We start from the raw sequence: 19277 nt of genomic DNA, 5'->3' as shown, positions 1-19277 counted from the left end.
CACACACACACACACAGGATTCACCCAAGTCACTACAACCTTGGAGTCTGTGCCAACCTGAGGAGATTACATTAAGTGGATGGTTAGATGAAATGTAATTGAGTTTAGTTTTAAAGGTGAAGAATTGCCACCTGCAAAATAATCGATGTAGACCTTGAGTGGATAATAAGGAGTAAGTCTCTAGTAAGTAAGTATTGTGTGGTAAGCCTAAGGTCTTTATTCAGTCCGTGTCGATGAAGCGTTACAGATTGTGTGGTAGAAATGCAAAGGTATTTTCCGATTGAGCCGACATATGCAGCGTTTAGCGTCAATGCATTCTTCGCTAACACTGGAACTGTGCCTTTAAATGTCAATCATGCTGTATGGTCAATAGCAATACACATTGAATAGAACACTAATTAGCGTAGATTCCTGCAAGATACATTTTAACCCTATAGTCTAACCCAGGGTTGGGGATCATTTAACACCAAGGATCATTTAACTATTTGATTTGGAGTTTTACCTTAAGTTATCAAAAAAGTATAGAATTTTTAAATGTTGATGAAACATTTACATTTGGCCTTACTGCTGTTGGCCTGTGGAAAGGCATTGAATAACCACCTGATACATGGATGAACAGAGTGTTTCGGAAAGTGTCTGTCCTGTATATGAGATACATAACAAAGATCAGGAAATATTTGTTATTTTTTAAAAATGTATTTAACCCCTTATTGTAGGCGATATACTATCTCCATACATACTTCCATAAATTGCTTTAACTGTTACCCAGCTACCTTCAGACTAGTCTTGTGATGCTTGAGCCAAACAACCAACATGTACGTGACTTGTGAGAGACTCACCTTTCCATAGAGGGGTCATATTAGTGTGTAGCCCAATCTGTTCAGACTCTACAGGTAGAAGTTGGCAGATCGGATGTATCGAGATCGGACGAGTCCTGTAACACGCCATCGTGTTCATGAGTGTCATCTTTCCATAGATGGGTCATAATAGTTTGTAGGAATAACAGTTAGGAGGCTGTAGATGGTTTCGTGATAACACAGATTTTTGGGATGTCTGATGGTCTGACAAACACCGCTCTAGCACTGCCACCTTTCACCGCAGAAGCGGAGGGCGACATCCCCTAATTTGAAGGGGTGTCCACATACTTTTGGCATTATAGTGTACCGCTATCTTAAAACCAGTTAAATGTAATTAGATGTCATCTCAAATGGAATCTACATAATCCCCAAAAGGCATTATTTATTATTAGAGGGCCATAAACAATAACTAGTAATGCTGCATACACAAAGAAAGGTTACAGTAAAATCTCACATTTCTGGTAAAAAACAGAAATAAATTGCTGAATGTAGTCACTTTTGAAGACACAAGCTCAAGTACACAGTAGAAATTTGCTTAATATATATACAGTATATTTGTAATAGTTTATATGATGCATTTCCTATTCAACAGAACTGTATAAATTCAAATGTCTTATATGCTTTCAAAATATACCATAATAACATTTTAAAATGACATTTTAAAATGATAAGATGATCATCTAATGGAAAGCTGCAATATGTAACGTTTTGGTCGACCTGGCCAAATTTACATAGAAAAGTTTGGACACACCTACTCATTCAAGGGTTTTTCTTTATTTTTGTACTATTTTCTATATTGTAGAATAATAGTGAAGACATCTAAACTATGAAATAACACATATGGAATCATGTAGCAACCAAAAAAGTTTTAAACAAATCAAAATCTATTTTATTTTTGAGATTCTTCAAAGCAGCCACCCTTTGCCTTGATGACAGCTTTGCACACTCTTGGCATTCTCTCAACCAGCTTGGGATGCATTTCAATTAACAGGTGTGCCTTATTAAAAGTTCATTTGTGAAATGTCTTTCCTTATTGCGTTTGAGCCAGTCAGTTGTGTTATGACAAGTTAGGGGTGGTATACAGAAGATAGCCCTATTTGGTAAAAGACCAAGTCCATATTATGGCAAGAACAGCTGAATTAAGCAAAGAGAACTGACAGTCCATCATTACTTTAATACATGACGGTCAGTCAAAGAACCTCGAAAGTTCCTTCAAGTGCAGTCGCAAAAACCATCAACTGCAATGATGAAACTAGTTCTCATGAAGTCCGCCACAGGAAAGGAATACCCAGAGTTCCGTCTGCTGCAGAGGATACGTTCATTAAAGTTACCAGCCTCTGGTAACCAGCCTCAGAAATTGCAGCCCAAAATAAAGGCTTCACAGAGTTCAAGTAACAGACACATCTCAACATCAACTGTTCAGAGGAGACTGCGTGAATCAGGCCTTTATGGTTGAATTACTGCAACGAAACCACTACTAAAAGACACCAATAATAAGAAGAGACTTGTTTGGGCCAAGAAACACGAGCAATGGACATTAGACTGGTGGAAATCAGTCCAAATTTGGGATTTTTGGTTCCAACAGCCATGTGTGTTTTCATCCTTATTGACTATCCTGTAAGAGCCCACAGTCATAGTTGCACTGAAAAAATGTGCTTTGTTGGGCTGGCTTTTCTAGTCAGAGACTGAGTGACAAATTGAGGGTCACTTCATGTTGGGACAGAATGTATCATTCAGACAAACACTCAAAATAAGAAGCAGCGCTAGGTTTCAGGACTTGGCATTCAGAGTGAGAGGAGAGGAGAGGAGGAGACACACTGAACAACAGCCTCTCTTGATTCCTCAGGGATTCATGTGCCTTATTTACAGCGCTCTATTGTCTACCTTGTATCCTATCTCCCTGCTCTCTGCTCTTGTACTTTCAATTATTTGTTTCCTCTCTGTTGTTTTAAGAGGCGGGGAGAGGGAACAGGCGAGGAGGCCAGACGCATATCACATCACCACATAGCAAAGCCGAGAGCTCCTCAGCCTGTAGATGGGTTTTTGATTACACCAGATCTTTAGAGGTTTGTTGTGGGACAGCAACAAAGGGGAAGTGGGGGTGGGGGTGGGGGGTGGGGGGGGGGGGCACATAATTGCATGCATCCCAACTGGCACCTTATTCTCTATATACAGTAGTGCACAACTTTTGACCAGAGCCCTATGTGATAATGTAATGATACGTGATTGCACGTCTGTAAATAAAATAAAGGATTATTTCTTGCTATAACACTGGGGCCCCGCCATGTTTTGACATGAGCTGTTGTCTCCGTAATGAGGGGACACCGCAGAAACGGCACTCATGCACGTTTTAAAGGTCAAAAAACACAGACACAAAGTGTTGCCTCTGTAGATAGACTGCATGGCTGTGTTTTCATAGTGTGTAAGAGACCCACAGCTACAGCATTTGGGACCGTGACACTGTTGCACAGCTGTGATCTGTATGGAATGAAAGCTGCGACAGAAGTCTGCTCATGGATGCCGAAAATATTACACCTCTGCCCCGCTGTGCATTCAGGATCAACCTGACAGACAACGATAATTAGAACTGTTTTGTTCTTATGCGTGAAATGGCTTTTCTATTTCCAGAAGAATCCAAATAGATGGAATATTAAAAGGCTGAAATATAAATCCTATAATTAGTAGGATTAATATTTCACAAATAAACGTAACATCTCTGATTTTGTAATGAGGCGCGTGTGTGTGCGAGTGTGTGTGTGTGTGTGTGCTTGCCTGTAAGAATTATGTTTTCTTTTATGATGAAGTGCCTAAACCCTTAAACCCATGTACAGCCGTCTGTAATGCCAGGGTAACAGATTGGAAATAGTTATTGATTTGTTCATTTTGAATGCCCCACCCCCTAGACCCCTGTCACCCCATAGAAAACTATAAATGGCATGATTAATGACAATGCTCCAGGGATTAAGTAAACATATTTTGATTGAATTATTGAATGTAAAAGGAGATCAATGGTAAATGGTTGATTTTACCATGCATTGTTACAGTGGTAATAAAATGGCATATATTATTATTATTATTATTAAAAAAAGATAAAGGAAAGCATAGCTTATGTTTCCTTACATGCTAAACCAAAATAAATTACGAGCCCAAACCTCATCAGATGTACGTCTATCTTGATGTCCCTGTGCAACACAGAGCCACCCTGAATATCTAGTTCCATTAAAAATATTTAAGTCATACTTTAATAAAATACCTTTCCTAAACCCTCTTTTAAGCACATATCCACACTGGGGTTCTTCCTAAACCCTCTTTTAATCACATATCACCCTGGGGTTCTCCCTAAACCCTCTTTTAAGCACATATCCACCCTGGGGTTCTCTCCTTTTAAGCAAATCCACCCTGGGGTTCTTTAAACCCTCTTTTAAGCACATATCACCCTGGGGTTCTCCCTAAACCCTCTTTTAAGCACATATCCACCCTGGGGTTCTTCCTAAACCCTCTTTTAATCACATATCCACCCTGGGGTTCTCCCTAAACCCTCTTTTAAGCACATATCCACCCTGGGGTTCTTCCTAAACCCTCTTTTAAGCACATATCCACCCTGGGGTTCTCCCTAAACCCTCTTTTAATCACATATCCACCCTGGGGTTCTCCCTAAACCCTCTTTTAAGCACATATCCACCCTGGGGATCTTCCTAAACCCTCTTTTAAGCACATATCCACCCTGGGGTTCTTCCTAAACCCCTTTTATGCACATATCCACCATGTTCTGAGAGAGGCCGTCTGTTTCACCCTGATAACTGCATCTCTTCTTTCAGACGACTGGCAAGGGCAGAGGCCATTAAGTCATTTGTAATACAATGTTCATTCTGTGATTTAGAAGCAATGGTGGGAAAGGACAGCGGACTCTTTCTGGTTGAACACAATACGCCTCTCTGATTTAATAGTGTTTCTCCGTGCTGCTTTGAATCTGAGTGGAAGAGATATAGCCAATTGTACTGTAAGTACAGACTACACTGCCTTAAGACAAAACAGACCAAGGAGCAGAGCCTTATGGGCCGACCGACACTCTTTTTTGTAGGAAAGGCTATTGATGAGACATTGAACCTTTAGCTTGTTCTGCAGAAGTATCAATCAAGTGTTTGATTTCTTTCCTGTGTTGGTGTTCCAATGCTCCCTGATTGTTGCTAAGAGCATATAGTCAATGTGAGGGTACTGAATGTGAATAAATGGGGACACCAAAACACCATGTTAATCAAACAGCATTCTGACACCAGTGCATGGCACTGAATTCAGTATAAAGACAGCTGCTACACACAAATACTCTGATTTATCCTCTGAGGGCCTAATGTCACCCATGCCGTTCCAGTCGCCAGGCGGACAGACAGCTCTAGCCCAGTATTATGTGCATGTCGCTGCAGCTCAGGGCCTTGGGAGGGAATGAAGACAGATTACTCAGGCATCAGTGGCCTCCGCCCGGCAGCAGCCAGAAGGCTGCAACAGGGGAAACAGCACACTCAGCAAGAGCCTTGCTCCCCGCTCCGTTCCCAACACATACTTGATTTCCCACCCAGAACCTTCATAAAGTTCTGGTGTGTGTGTGTGTGTGTGTGTGTGTGTGTGTGTGTGTGTGTGTGTGTGTGTGTGTGTGTGTGTGTGTGTGTGTGTGTGTGTGTGTGTGTGTGTGTGTGTGTGTGTGTGTGTGTGTGTGTGTGTGTGTGTGTGTGTGTGTGTGTGTGTGTGTGTGTGTGTGTGTGTGTGTGTGTGTGTGTGTGTGTGTGTGTGTGTGTGTGTGTGTGTGTGTGTGTCTCAGGGGACCTCTCTCTCCATGTGTCCGGGGACAGAGAACCACAGTCTGTCACACATCCTGGCCTTTTACATAAACCCTTACTCTTCTCTTCTTTTCTCTCCTCCATCCTCTCCTTCCTCCCATGGCCTCACAAGGAGGATAAATGAGGTCAAGGGGATGCTACTGTTGTCTGGCCCTTCATTTGTTCCTCTCTGAATCATACTGTGTATCGGCATCATCCCAAGAACAGTAGTCCCCACATGCACTGTGAAAACTAGGACATTACAATAATATTCACACGTTGTGTGTCAGTGGACCACTAGGCTATAAATAGGAGATAAGTGCAATGGTCTGGTCACTCTGAGGAAGACGGCAGTTTGACGCTGAAACGTCGGTCACCTGTTTGTGTCCTGTACAATGGATCAAAGTGAGCTGAAACGTCAGTCAGCTGTTTGCGTCCTGTACAATGGATCAAAGTGAGCTGAAACGTCAGTCACCTGTTTGCGTCCTGTACAATCGATCAAAGTGAGCTGAAACGTCAGTCACCTGTTAGCGTCCTGTACAATGGATCAAAGTGAGCTGAAATGACGTTTCATCTTTTTGTTGTTGAGTGCTCCAACTCCTTTCTACCTCAAATGAATCCTTTCAGAAGTTTTTCCGGGTAAACCCTTCTCATGATTTTTGTCATTTGTTGCTGAGATCCCCCTACCTGTTACGTGACGCATGGAGTGAACATGCTAATCCTCTGGAATACTGCATGACCGTTGAGCATCTGACTGAAATGCTATGTCCAAGGTACCATAAATCTAATGTGTTTTGAAGACTTAAATTGATCTTCAAAAAATACATTTTACGAAAAGGTTGTGTGACACACTTGATTAAAACTACCATGGTCTAATTCCTTCCCCAACTATTTTTATTTATTTAACTAGGCAAGTAAAATTATAATTTACAATGACAGGCCTACCCCTGCCAAATCATAACCCGGACGAAGCTGGGCCAATTGTGCAACGCCCTATGGGACTCCCAAACAAGGCCGGATGTGATACAGCCTGGAATTGAACCAGGGTCTGTAGTGACACCTCTAGCACTGAGATGCAGTGCCTTACACCACTGTGCCACTCGGGAGCCCCAAGAAACTACGTTTAAACTATTTCTCACTTGTCCCTTGTCCCTTAACTAAGGATATGCAAACCCGTGAAATTAGAGTTTCTCTGTAGTGTCTTTCGGTTAAAGAATTTCTGTATACTATAGGCAACAGACGACCTTGTGTCATGTGAATTGTCTAGGCATAATTCCCTGAAGACTCTTCACAGTGGCTGCACTGTCAGTAGGGAATAACCAAGTTCAAACCAAGCAAGTGTGGGCAATTACCAACCTCTAATTATACTTTTACATTTCGGTAGGGGAAATAAACAAGAGATATAAATATGAATAAATAAGGCGATCTGTCAGCATGAAATGTGATCCTGCTTAATCTTCTGAATATAGCTAACCCTCCTGTCTCATTAATTTGAGAACGCTGAATAATTTTATCAGAGTTCGTTCCGGTGGCACACACACACACACACACACACACACACACACACACACACACACACACACACACACACACACACACACACACACACACACACACACACACACACACACACACACACACACACACACACACACACACACACACACACACACACACACACACACACACACACACACACACACACACAAAGAGACACAGAGAGAGACACACACACACAAAGACACATTTAAAGTTAGATTTGATAAAATCCTATTCTTTAACTTTGGTATTTGGTTTAGATGGAGTGGTGAATATAACATATTGTTTGTAGACAAACTGGAATCAAAGCCAGACTAAGTCAGTGGCACAGACAGAACTATCCAAGCAGAAAATAAATATCCTTCAATTGTTGAAATTTGGTTGTTTAACCTGTCGTGTCTTTGGCTATGCCGGATTAAGTGATATGACATGATATTCAATAAAATAATTTATCCGTAATTAATATTACCTGATTGAGCTAATCATGTAAATGTAATTAACTAGAGAGTCAGGGCACCACAAAATAATATTTATAGAGCTGTTATCTCCCGAATAAACTCTTAAAGGCCTAGTAATATTTTACATCAATAGCAGTCAATATTAATTGTCATCTTAATTCAGTCTCATCTGAAAGTTGTAAATTCTTGTTATCTGCACGAACCCTGGCTAACTAGTTGAATCAGCCTGCACCCGCTTGCCCGACTAGCATCACCACACTGGATGGTTCCGACCTTGAATATGTGGACACCTATAAGTACCTAGGTGTCTGGCTAGACTGCAAACTCTCCTTCCAGACCCATATCAAACATCTCCAATCGAAAATTAAATCAAGAGTCGGCTTTCTATTCCGCAACAAAGCCTCCTTCACTCACGCTGACAAGCTTCCCCTAGTAAAACTGACTATCCTACCGATCCTGGACTTCGGCGATGTCATCTACAAAATTGCTTCCAACACTCTTCTCAGCAAACTGGATGCAGTTTATCACAGTGCCATCCGTTTTGTCACTAAACCACCTTATACTACCCACCACTGTGACTTGTATGCTCTAGTCAGCTGTCCCTCGCTACATATTCGTCGCCAGACCCACTAGCTCCAGGTCATCTACAAGGCCATGCTAGGCAAAGCTCCGCCTTATCTCAGCTCACTGGTCACGATGGCAACACCCATCCGTAGCACGCGCTCCAGCAGGTGTATCTCATTGATCATCCCTAAAGCCAACACCTCATTCGGCCGCCTTTCGTTCCAGTACTCTGCTGCCTGTGACTGGAACGAATTGCAAAAATTGCTGAAGTTGGAGACTTTTATCTCCCTCACCAACTTCAAACATCAGCTATCTGAGCAGCTAACCGATCACTGCAGCTGTACATCATCTATTGGTAAATAGCCCACCCATTTTCACCTACCTCATCCCCACAGTTTTTGTTTATTTACTTTTCTGCTCTTTTGCACACCAATATCTCTACCTGTACATGATCATCTGATCATTTATCACTCCAGTGTTAATCTGCAATATTGTAATTATTCGCCTACCTCCTCATGCCTTTTGCACACATTGTAAATAGACTCCCCTTTTTTTCTCTACTGTGTTATTGACTTGTTAATTGTTTACTCCATGTGTAACTCTGTGTTGTCTGTTCACACTGCTATGCTTTATCTTGGCCAGGTCGCAGTTGCAAATGAGAACCTGTTCTCAACTAGCCTACCTGGTTAAATAAAGGTGAAAAAAAAAAGAAAAAAAAAAAATACAATAATGGGTTTAATTATTTATTTACTAAATACCTAACTAATCACACAGAATTACACATACACATAATTAAATCATAACTTGATTACAAATTACATCATAAAGGAAAACGTCTCTTGCAGGCTGAACAGATATGACAGCTTGTTACACAACAGAAAAGGGGCTGGGTTTGAGTGAAAAAGCGGGAAGACTGAGGAACAAAGGGCGAAGCTGTGCTATCGTAAATACAGTATCTTATGCATTCTAAATTACCGCCCATTTGGAAAAGGAAAATGCAATAAATATTTACTCTGAACTGCACTTCGGTAGGTTGGTGGTTGATGGAAGGCCGTGTTGCCCAACCGAGTCCTTTGTCCTTTGAAGAATGTCTCTGCTGGTAAATTGGATATGTTGTAGTAGCGTCATTGTGTGGTAGACAGGATACTCTGTCTGTTCCTTCCTAACCTGCATTTGCAGCTGCTGTTGCTAACTCAATGGCTAGGAGGTATCACTTCTGTAGTGAATAAGAGTTCAAAGTTCATACCATTCGTAACCAAAGCTCACGCTGATGTTGGCTTCATTCTGTAGTTATTATCTGAACCATTCTGACATTGGACCGTCGTCCTCACATCCTCGGAACAGGAGGTTACATTGTCGTCAAGGCTTTATATAGGAAGGGAGAGGAGGGCATGTTTGAAAGGTTTTATAGCTCATGTCCCTTCACAGGGGCGGGCCACTAATTGAGCAGAGCCCTGCCTTATGAAAACCCGAATATCACATTTTATAAGCTAAAATTCAAACATTTATATTGAACAACAATTCCATTTGAATCCAATAACTTTGATGTGTAGACTTTCCACTGTAGAGTTTATGTCATCTTATCTTTGATGAGAATTTCTCAAATGACAACCGAACTGACATCATATTCATTAAGTACCACCGCATATGTTCAATTGGTCGGGTTACCAGAATATAGTTAATTCCCCTCCACCTTCTGATGTTCCCAGAATCTCTATGTTAACCAAAGGGGTTTGCAAATGTAACCTCAGTAGAGTAGAGAGAGGAAAAAGGACTGTCATAAAACTACCCCCAGGCTAACGTCATGACAAACCCAACACAATTGAATATGACTTTTGTAAGACAATGAATAGCCTAAAGTTAAGGCTATCTTGCAAACTAATGTAACATTCATGTTGAGGTTACTGTAACTATAAATGTCTTCTTATGTAATCATATAAAGTATGCATGTGCAAGATGGCATGCATAGGTCGTCATAGCAAGTTTGTGGAGATGTTAGCAATTGCTGTAATAATCTGTGCTGTCTCGAACGCCATTGATCAATTCCCTTTTAACGTAATCTCACCTGCAATCCAGGTAATTTGGTTCCACTGTTATGAAGCACAGTGATAACACAATCTGCTATATAAATAAACAAAATGCACTACATGACCTATGTGGACACCTGCTCATCCAACATCTCATTCCAAATTTGGGGGCATTACAGTTTTTTTTCAATTGCTAACATGCATTGGTGAAAACTAAAGTCATATTGACAAAACTCTTAGCACAGTCAGCGAAACAGATGTGTTTGTGGACCAAACTGTGAATAATTTTTCATTGCTTTCACACAAAATGCATTCAGTGACCACTTTCTCTGAAATACATGAACTATTTTCTCATTCATACTCCACCACCTGCAAAACTATATATTTGCAGCACACTGTTTCTAAAACTGTTAAAAACACATTCAAAACAGAATGATGGCAAATGTCGTGCATTTTTGCAGTAACCAGATTGAAACGTGTAGAAAAACAACAGTTGAAATGTGCATCCTTCAATGATAATTGAACTACATCTTAGTGTACAATACAGTATGTTAACATTTTTGACATTTTGAAATATATTGATTGATTTGTGTTTTGCAGTAGGATCCAAAGGTTGCCTCCCTCAGGAGGGAGAGGCAGAATATTATCAGATGCGCAGGAAATTGCCATTGTTGACATGGTAATTGGCAACAATGCAATAAAACTGTGGGAAATTCGGGACAGAGTGCTGACAGACAATATCACTGTTGGGAATGTGAATGCGGTCAGCACAACGACAATTGCCAGAGTCCTAGAGAAACATCAAATAAGGATGAAGCAGTTGTAAACTGTACCCTTTGAGAGAAATGCTGAACTTGTTTTAAGGATCTCCGGTATCAATATGTCCAAGTAAGATGTCTGTTCAATAACCAAACAGGGTACATACCCAGCTATGCATAATGTAAAGTACTGCAAAACTGTGGATTTACTGTATTTTAGAGAGTAATGGAGATGGAAGACAGGCAAACTGCACATGCATTCATCTTTGTGGATGAAGCTGGATTTAACCTGGCAAAAACACGCTGCAGGATAAGAAATGTGATTGGACAGAGAGCAACTGTGGATGTCCCAGGCCAGAGAGGAGCTAACATCACAATGTGTGCAGGACTGTCCAATGATGGTTTGCTGTTACACAAACCACTCATTGGCCCCTACAATACAGAGAGGCTCTTTTTCTGGATGACCTGCATTATCGACTTGTGCCAGCGGAGGAGAGAGGGGCCAGAAACTCCCCTACCGTCGTGCTTGTGTGGGATAATGTGGCATTGAACCACTCTGCTGCAGTCACAAACTGATTTGCTGCACATCCCAGGATGTTAGTACTATTCCTGTCTCCATACTCCCCCTTCCTAAACCCCAAAATTGAGTTTTCTCTGCGTGGAGGTGGAAGGTTTATGACCAGCATGGCCAGATATCCTTACTGGATGCCATGAATGCGGGGTGTGGAGACACTTCATCTGAAAACTGCCAGGATTGGGTTAGACATTCCAGGAGATACTTTCAAAGATGCATCGCCAGAGAAGACATGAGATGTGATGTTGATGAAAACTTGTGGCCAAATGCAGGAGAGAGGGAGAACAAGAACCCTCACAGTACTGTACACTATGAGTGATTATAAACTCAGCAAAAAAAGAAACATCCTCTCACTGTCATCTGCATTTATTTTCAGCAAACCTAACGTGTAAATATTTGTATGAACATAACAACATTCAAAAATTGAGACATAAACTGAACAAGCTCCACAAACATAGGACTAAAGAGAAACTGAATATTGTGTTCCTGAACAAAGGGAGGGTGGGTCAAAATCAAAAGTAACAGTCAGTAATTGGTGTGGCCACCAGCTGCATTAAGTACTGCAGTGCATCTCCTCCTCATGGACTGCACCAGATTTGGCAGTTCTTGCTGTGAGATGTTACCCCACTCTTCCACCAAATCACTTGCAAGTTCCCAGACATTTTGGGGGGAATGGCCCTAGCCCTCACCCTCCGATCCAACAGGTCCCAGACGTGCTCAATGGGATTGAGATCCGGGCTATTCGCTGGCCATGGCAGAACACTGACATTCCTGTTTTGCAGGAAATCATGCAAAGAACAAGCAGTATGGCTGGTGGCATTGTCATGCTGGAGGGTCATGTGATGAGCCTGCAGGAAGGGTACCACATGAGGGAGGAGGATGTCTTCCCTGTAACGTACAACGTTGAGATTGCCTGCAATGACAACCAGCTCAGTCCGATGATATTGTGATACACCACCCAAGACCATGACGGACCATCCACCTCCAAATTGATCCCGCTCCAGAGTACAGGCCATCGGTGTAACGCTCATTCCTTCGACGATGAACGCGAATCCGACCATCACCCCTGGTGAGACAAAACCGTGAATCGTTAGTGAAGAGCACTTTTTGGCAGTCCTGTCTGGTCCAGCGATGGTGGGTTTGTGTCCATAGGCGACGTTGTTGCAGGTGAGGTCTGGTGAGAACCTGCCTTAAAACAGACCTACAAACCCTCAGTCCAGCCTCTCTCAGCCTATTGCGGACAGTCTGAGCACTGAATGGATTGTGCGTTCCTGGTGTAACTCGGGCAGTTGTTGTTGCCATCCTGTACCTGTCCCGAAGGTGTGATGTTCAGATGTACCAGATGTACTGTCCGTCCTGTCTCCCTGTAGCACAAACTGTGACCTTAGTTGCCTACTGTCTGTAAGCTGTTAGTGTCTTAACGACCGTTCCACAGGTGCATGTTCATTAATTGTTGATGGTTCATTGAACAAGCATGGGAAACAGTGTTTAAAACCTTTACAATGAAGATCTGTGAAGTTATTTGGATTTTCACAAATTATCTTTGAAAGACAGGGTCCTGAAAAAGGGACGTTTCTTTTTTTTTGCTAAATTTACTATACATGTTGTTGTTGTTGTTTTTTATTGTTATTGCATCCCTGGAATTTCAGTTTTTTTTGTTTAACACTTTTTATTTTTCACAAATAAATAATGATATGCAAAGGTACAGAAAATATAATGGCCATTGAAGCAAATTGCTGCATTTCTGATTTGTTCTTGTTACATATACAGTACTGTAGTATAGTCAATAACGTGAAGGTGTTATTCTTAGTATATCATGAAATACTGATTTATGTGAAAAATAATTCAAACTTCAAAGAGAAAAGTTCATCATTTATGTAATGCTCCCTGTTGTTAGTGTCTTTTAGGTCAATGTGTTATGCGTGTCAACCTATACTTTCTGAGTGAGAATTCCTGACAGTGTTATGTTCGAAAAAGCTTATTTTGAGACATGTATGAAGTGTTTTGGTGGTTTGAGTGAGTTTTTGAGCTGAGATTAACTGTTTGGCCAAGTTGGTAATGCAGACTATGTGAAGTGGTTTGAAAAAGTGGCTTCAGTATTAACCGATCCTTGTTAGCAATTGAAAAAACTGTAATATGGAGATGGTCCCCCTTTGCAGACATAACAGCCTCCACTCTTCTGGGAAGGCTTTCCACAAGATGTTGGAGCATTGCTGCGGGGACTTGTTTCCATTCAGCCACAAAAGCATTAGTGAAGTTGGGCAATGATGTTCGGTGATTAAACCTGGCTCGCAGTCAGCGTTCCAATTCATCCCAAAGGTGTTTGATGGAGTTGAGGTCAGGGATCTGTGCAGGCCAGTGTGCAAGTTCTTCCACACCGATCTCGACAAACCATTTCTGTATGGACCTCACTTTGTGCATGGGGGGATTGCCTTCCACAAACTGTTGCCACAAAGATGGAAGCACGGAATAATCTAGAATGTCATTGTATGCTATAGCATTAAGATTTCCCTTCACTGGACCTAAGGAGCATAGCCCACACCATGAAAAATAGCCACAGACCATTATTCCTCATCCACCAAAGTTTACAGTTGGCACTATACATTCGGTCAGGTAGCGTTCTCCTGGCATCCGCCAAACCCAGATTCGTCCGTCGGACTGCCAGATGGTGAAACGTGATTCATCGCTCCAGAGAACGCATTTCCACTGCTCCAGAGTCCAAAGGCAGCAAATATAACGCCACTCCAGCCAACGCTTGGCATTGCGCATGGCGATCTTAAGCTTGTGTACGGCTGCTCGGCCATGGAAACTCATTTCATGAAGCTCCCGACTAACAGGTCTTATGATGAAATTTCTCCCAGAGGCAGTTTAGAACTTGGTAGAGTGTTGCAACCCAGGACTGACAAACTTTACACGTAAATAGGCTGTTGTTTCGCTAAATTCCCCTGAAGTGAATAAAGCTACCTTGTTTCTATAGGTACTGCCTGTAATGGGTATCCTGGGGTAAAATATAGACTTTTCCAGTTACCACCTTTTCGGGATGTCTCACGGTCTGACAAACACCACAGATGCAGAAATGGTGGATGCTGTGGATTGAGACGCATCCAATGCTACAAAAGACATCTCTCTAGCTTAAACTGACAGATTTTTTTTATGGGGATTGTTTTATTATGCTAATAATATTGGGTTTACCACCCACAATGGGGTTCCTGGGGTAAAATAGAATCTCTTAAACTTGTAGGACTTTTGTTACAGCTACCAACTGCTATGGGTTTCATTAGGTAAATTGCAACAGATACCGACATGAACTAACCAAGTCTTGAGCCTTGTTGCAGTCTACCACCCATAAAAGTTATCTGAGGTATTGTGCTTTAGATAATTCAAATGACCCTGCGGAATAAAACAGAATAGTCCAACATAGGCTGGTGACCAGTTTGCATTAGGTTTTCACTGGTGACCCGTTTCTTTGTGTTTCGAAGGTGATCAGCCTTTGTTGTGTTTTCGCTGATGACCAGCCTTTGTTCTGTTTTAGTCGGAATTAGGAATTATATTTGCTGACACCTTACAGTCAAATCTTGGTATCAGTAGAGTAGCTATCAAGCTATATAAACCACGCCCCTCTGCAAACATGCCTTCTCCGATGTTGGTTACGAGTTATTTAAATTAGGCAAGATAATATCATGTTACCATTGGTGTATTAAAATGAGTTATGGTGATGTCACCTTGTCCTCTTAATAATGAATCCAAGTGTTTGACATGGGGGAGGGGACCAGTAACTTTATGATCAAACTTTATCAATGTAGAAGCAACAGTTATTTTTCACATTTTGATTTGGCTTCCTTCAAATATGATCCAATTTCATGAAAAACATGATTTTGACTGTTCATGACCTTCAAGATCACTAGGCGAGACAACACATCACAAACATATAATGTAATGTGGACCCCAGGAAGAGTAGCTGTGGACCCTATTAAATGCAAAAAGTAATCCGATGAAATACATTTTCCTTCAACCACGTATTTATTATTTTGCTCACAAAAAAAATGGTTGGAGTGTTCCATGCGACAGCATCAGTGGGGGCAGTTCTCTATACGTAGCTAGTCAAAATTCAAATCAAATAAAATTTTATTGGTCACATAACACATAGTTAGCAGATGTTATTGCGAGTGTAGCGAAGTGCTTGTAGCCTTATACAGTCTATGGAAAAGTAAGAATGTGAGGCAGCCATGGACAATTCTGCAAGTGCTGTCTTCCTGTGGTGTGTCTTCTGGGGATATTTAAAAGGTCATGGGGTCCAGGTCTGGGGTTGATCATTTCGTTGCAAAGGTGGATGAGGGCGTCTAGCGAGGTGTTGATGGGTGGTTTTTGGTTGTCCATGGGTCTTGACTACACTGGCTTCCTAGTGGCCCCCTTAACTCATGAAAGTGGTGAAGGCAGTTTGGATGGTCTGGACTGATGCTCCTAATTCTTCACAAATGTGCTTTATAGTAGTATCCAAATCTATTGGATGTAGTGATCTCCTAGCACTAAGGTGTCCTATCTGGATGACTTATGCACTCTGTTTGACTAGGTCACAGATAGTAACAGAGATGTATTTATCTTGGGTGATTTTGACATAAATTGGAAGGATTATAATAATTCAAATATAACTAAATTAATGATCTGTGGTTTGAAACAAATGGTTAATGATACTACTAGATCATCAACTAAGTTAGGTCACAGTTTGTGCATTGAGCTGATCTTCTGTAATATACCACCGCAATGCTTAAAACCAGATCAATGCCAGTGGGCTGAACAGACCATAATACTGTGACCATAACCATGAACACCAAGGTTCCAAAGAAACCCCAAAGGATTGTGGTCAAGCTGCATTTTCAAACATTTAATCATGAGCTAGTTCAAAATGACTTGGCTGCTGTACCTTAAAAGAGCTGATTTATCTAGAGCAGGCCTGAGCAATTATTCTCAGTGGAGGGCCACATTAGAATTTAATTTTGCCATCGTGAGCCAGAATCATATTATAGGATTATACATCATGTTTATGGCTGTGTTGACAAATATATCTACTGTAAATCACATCCAGATATGCTAATTATTTAAATGTTTTAACATGCACAGAAATAAACCACATCCATGTTCTCCTTTTGTTAGGAGTTTTCATTATTAAACCTGCAATGAACTACACGGAGGGAAAAGTACACTGTGCATTCAGCACCAATGAACTCTTGGTAACGCGTATGCACAAAATCTCAAGAAAGAGAGAGAGCTCAACATTACATTTAAACTACTCAATCAGTGTGAGGAGTGAAGTCTCTGATGGACATTGACTAGAGCAGTGAAGTCAGGTAGAGTTTCTGACTTCTCTATGCGTATGAGAGGTGAGAGTCAGTAAGAAATGATCTGTGCCTGGACTTGTTATATTTCATCACTGAAAATGTCTGTTCACATACATAAGTCGACCCAAACAGTACAAACATTTTTATCATGACCTAATCTTTGAAAAGTTTTGTTCATTAAGAGATGCATAGAACCTCATCAGTGACATTGTCTTGAATAGTTCTCCATTCAATGCACCAGACTAAAGATCAATAAGCTCAAGTTTCTGGTCATTGGAAGCGTTATCCACAATTAAGGTGAAGGAGAGGAAACCAACAGCATGTAATTTTCCAGCGACTTAAACTCCTCAAAATGACGGGAAACTCGCAGTTCAAAGCTCGCAGTAGTTACATATAATTATCCCGCTGGTCATCTGATAGGGAACAGACTAGTAGTGTCAGAAGGTGGGTGGAATTGATGGCTTCTACTTGGCAGGTCAGGGGGAGTCATTTTCCCTTGAAGGCTTTGACAAGGCTGAGCTTCTGATGTGCAAAAAGGCCCTTCCCTTGTAGTTTGGAATTCAGTTCATTCATGAGGGCCATGATGTCCACGGTGAAGGCAAAATCAGCCAACCATTCTTTATCTTGCAGTTGAGGAAAATCCACATATTTTCTTGTCATTTGAAAAAACTCAGCAATCTCTGACTTCAGGTCCCCCTTTTAAGCACCTTACCCAAACTCAGCCATCTCATGTTTGTGAGGTAGGGGAGATCTGTATGACCTGACTCTGTCTCTTCCAACAGTGAGACACACTGCCTGTGGTTTAAAGATTTTGCTCTCATGAAGTTTACCACTTTAGTGACTGTCTCCACAACATGGCTTATTTTCAGAACACATTTACAGAGCACCTCCTGATGAATAATGCAATGCAGGAACATCCTTTTAGGCTCAGTTACTTGAATTTGTAACCTTTTCAAAAGACCAACCATTTTTCCTGTCAAGTTTGGGCCCCCATCAGTGGTCGCACTGGATACATTTTCAAAACCCACCTTTGCCACATCCTTTTTAACCTCATGCAATACATCTTTCCTTGTGGTTGTGCTTTTTATTGACTGCACTGAAGCAAGCTCCTCTGTAATTTCAAATTCTGGGGTTATGCCTCGTAAGAATATCAACAACTCCGCCGTGTCACGTGCATCACTGCTCTCATCCAGGGCCAAGGAGAAATAGGTGAAGTCATTGCTGCTTTTGCCACTGAAAAAGCAACTCTTTTGATGCACTCGCCCTCTGCTCAGAAGACACACTCCTATATTTCTCTGCATGCGTTGTCTTGAAGTGTCAGGAGAACTTGTAGTCTTTCAAGACAGTGATGCTCTCTTTGCACACTAAGCACACAAGCTTTCCCTGATACCTCAATAAAGAGATATTTCGATGTCCATTCTTGCTGGAACACCTTACATTTTTTGTCCACTTTTCTTTTCTTAGAACTTTTTGAAAAGAAAATGTTTGTGCAATTTCTAGCTAGCTACTATTTGTAACTGTGACGTGTGTCAGCCTGTTAGTTACTCTCTGTCCTGGTGCAGTTGCTATTTATACATTTCCCACAAGCAGTGGGTGTTAAATCCTTACACATAGGCGAGTATTCATTTGGCTTTTAATTTGAATAATAAATACATTTTTCAAAGCTTTACTGTCACAAAATCTTCGTCATTTGAGCATGATTCCGAGGGCCGTATTCAATCTGGTTGCGGGCCGGCACACGGCCCCCAGGGATGGATATGCCCAGGCTTGATTTAGAGGATGATTTTAATCATGCTACATAATGTTTTATTGATTTGCTCGCTGAGGTAATGGACCATCATGCCCCAGTAAGAAAGAGGATTGATGATGAACTGGGTGAGTCATTTTCTCAAAGAAAGAGTCTTAGCAGCCAAGTCAAATTCAAACTAGAATTTGAGAACTTTAGAACTATTTCAATATAATAAATTGGAAGGTAGATGGTGGGTGAAGGAATCAATTTATATTTTCAGACTGTTAGGGTATTTATCAGGTCAATATGTGTATTTGTAACAGTGTGTTATATGTGACAATGTGATCGTATTATACATTTTATTTGAATGTTTAAGGAATCTCACTCTCCTACACCCAGGCTGCTTTTAGGCAGGTCATACCTTCCTGGAGGAGATTCTCCCTCATGGCCAGACAGTATAGAGAGAGTGAGTTTTCATAGAGAGAACAAAGGAATTTCTTCCACCTCACAGAATGTGATAACTAAACAATATTCATGTTCTGGAGAATGTATAAAAAGTCGGTGAAGTAGCCAGCTACAAACTGGTCCGTTTGGTACAATTTTGTGAAACTCATGAGAGACAAT

General features: G+C 41.3%; 1 pseudogene; it reads right to left on the bottom strand.

Moving 5' to 3' along the window:
• Positions 1 to 5312: 5312 nt before the first annotated feature.
• On the bottom strand, positions 5313 to 18225 carry LOC123989610 (annotated as a pseudogene).
• Positions 18226 to 19277: the final 1052 nt, after the last annotated feature.

This window comes from Oncorhynchus gorbuscha, linkage group LG11 (genome assembly GCF_021184085.1).
Source record: "Oncorhynchus gorbuscha isolate QuinsamMale2020 ecotype Even-year linkage group LG11, OgorEven_v1.0, whole genome shotgun sequence".
Classification (NCBI taxonomy): Eukaryota; Metazoa; Chordata; class Actinopteri; order Salmoniformes; family Salmonidae; genus Oncorhynchus; species Oncorhynchus gorbuscha.
The sequence above is the reverse complement of the archived record's forward strand: the minus strand, read 5'-3'. Positions and strand labels throughout refer to the sequence as shown.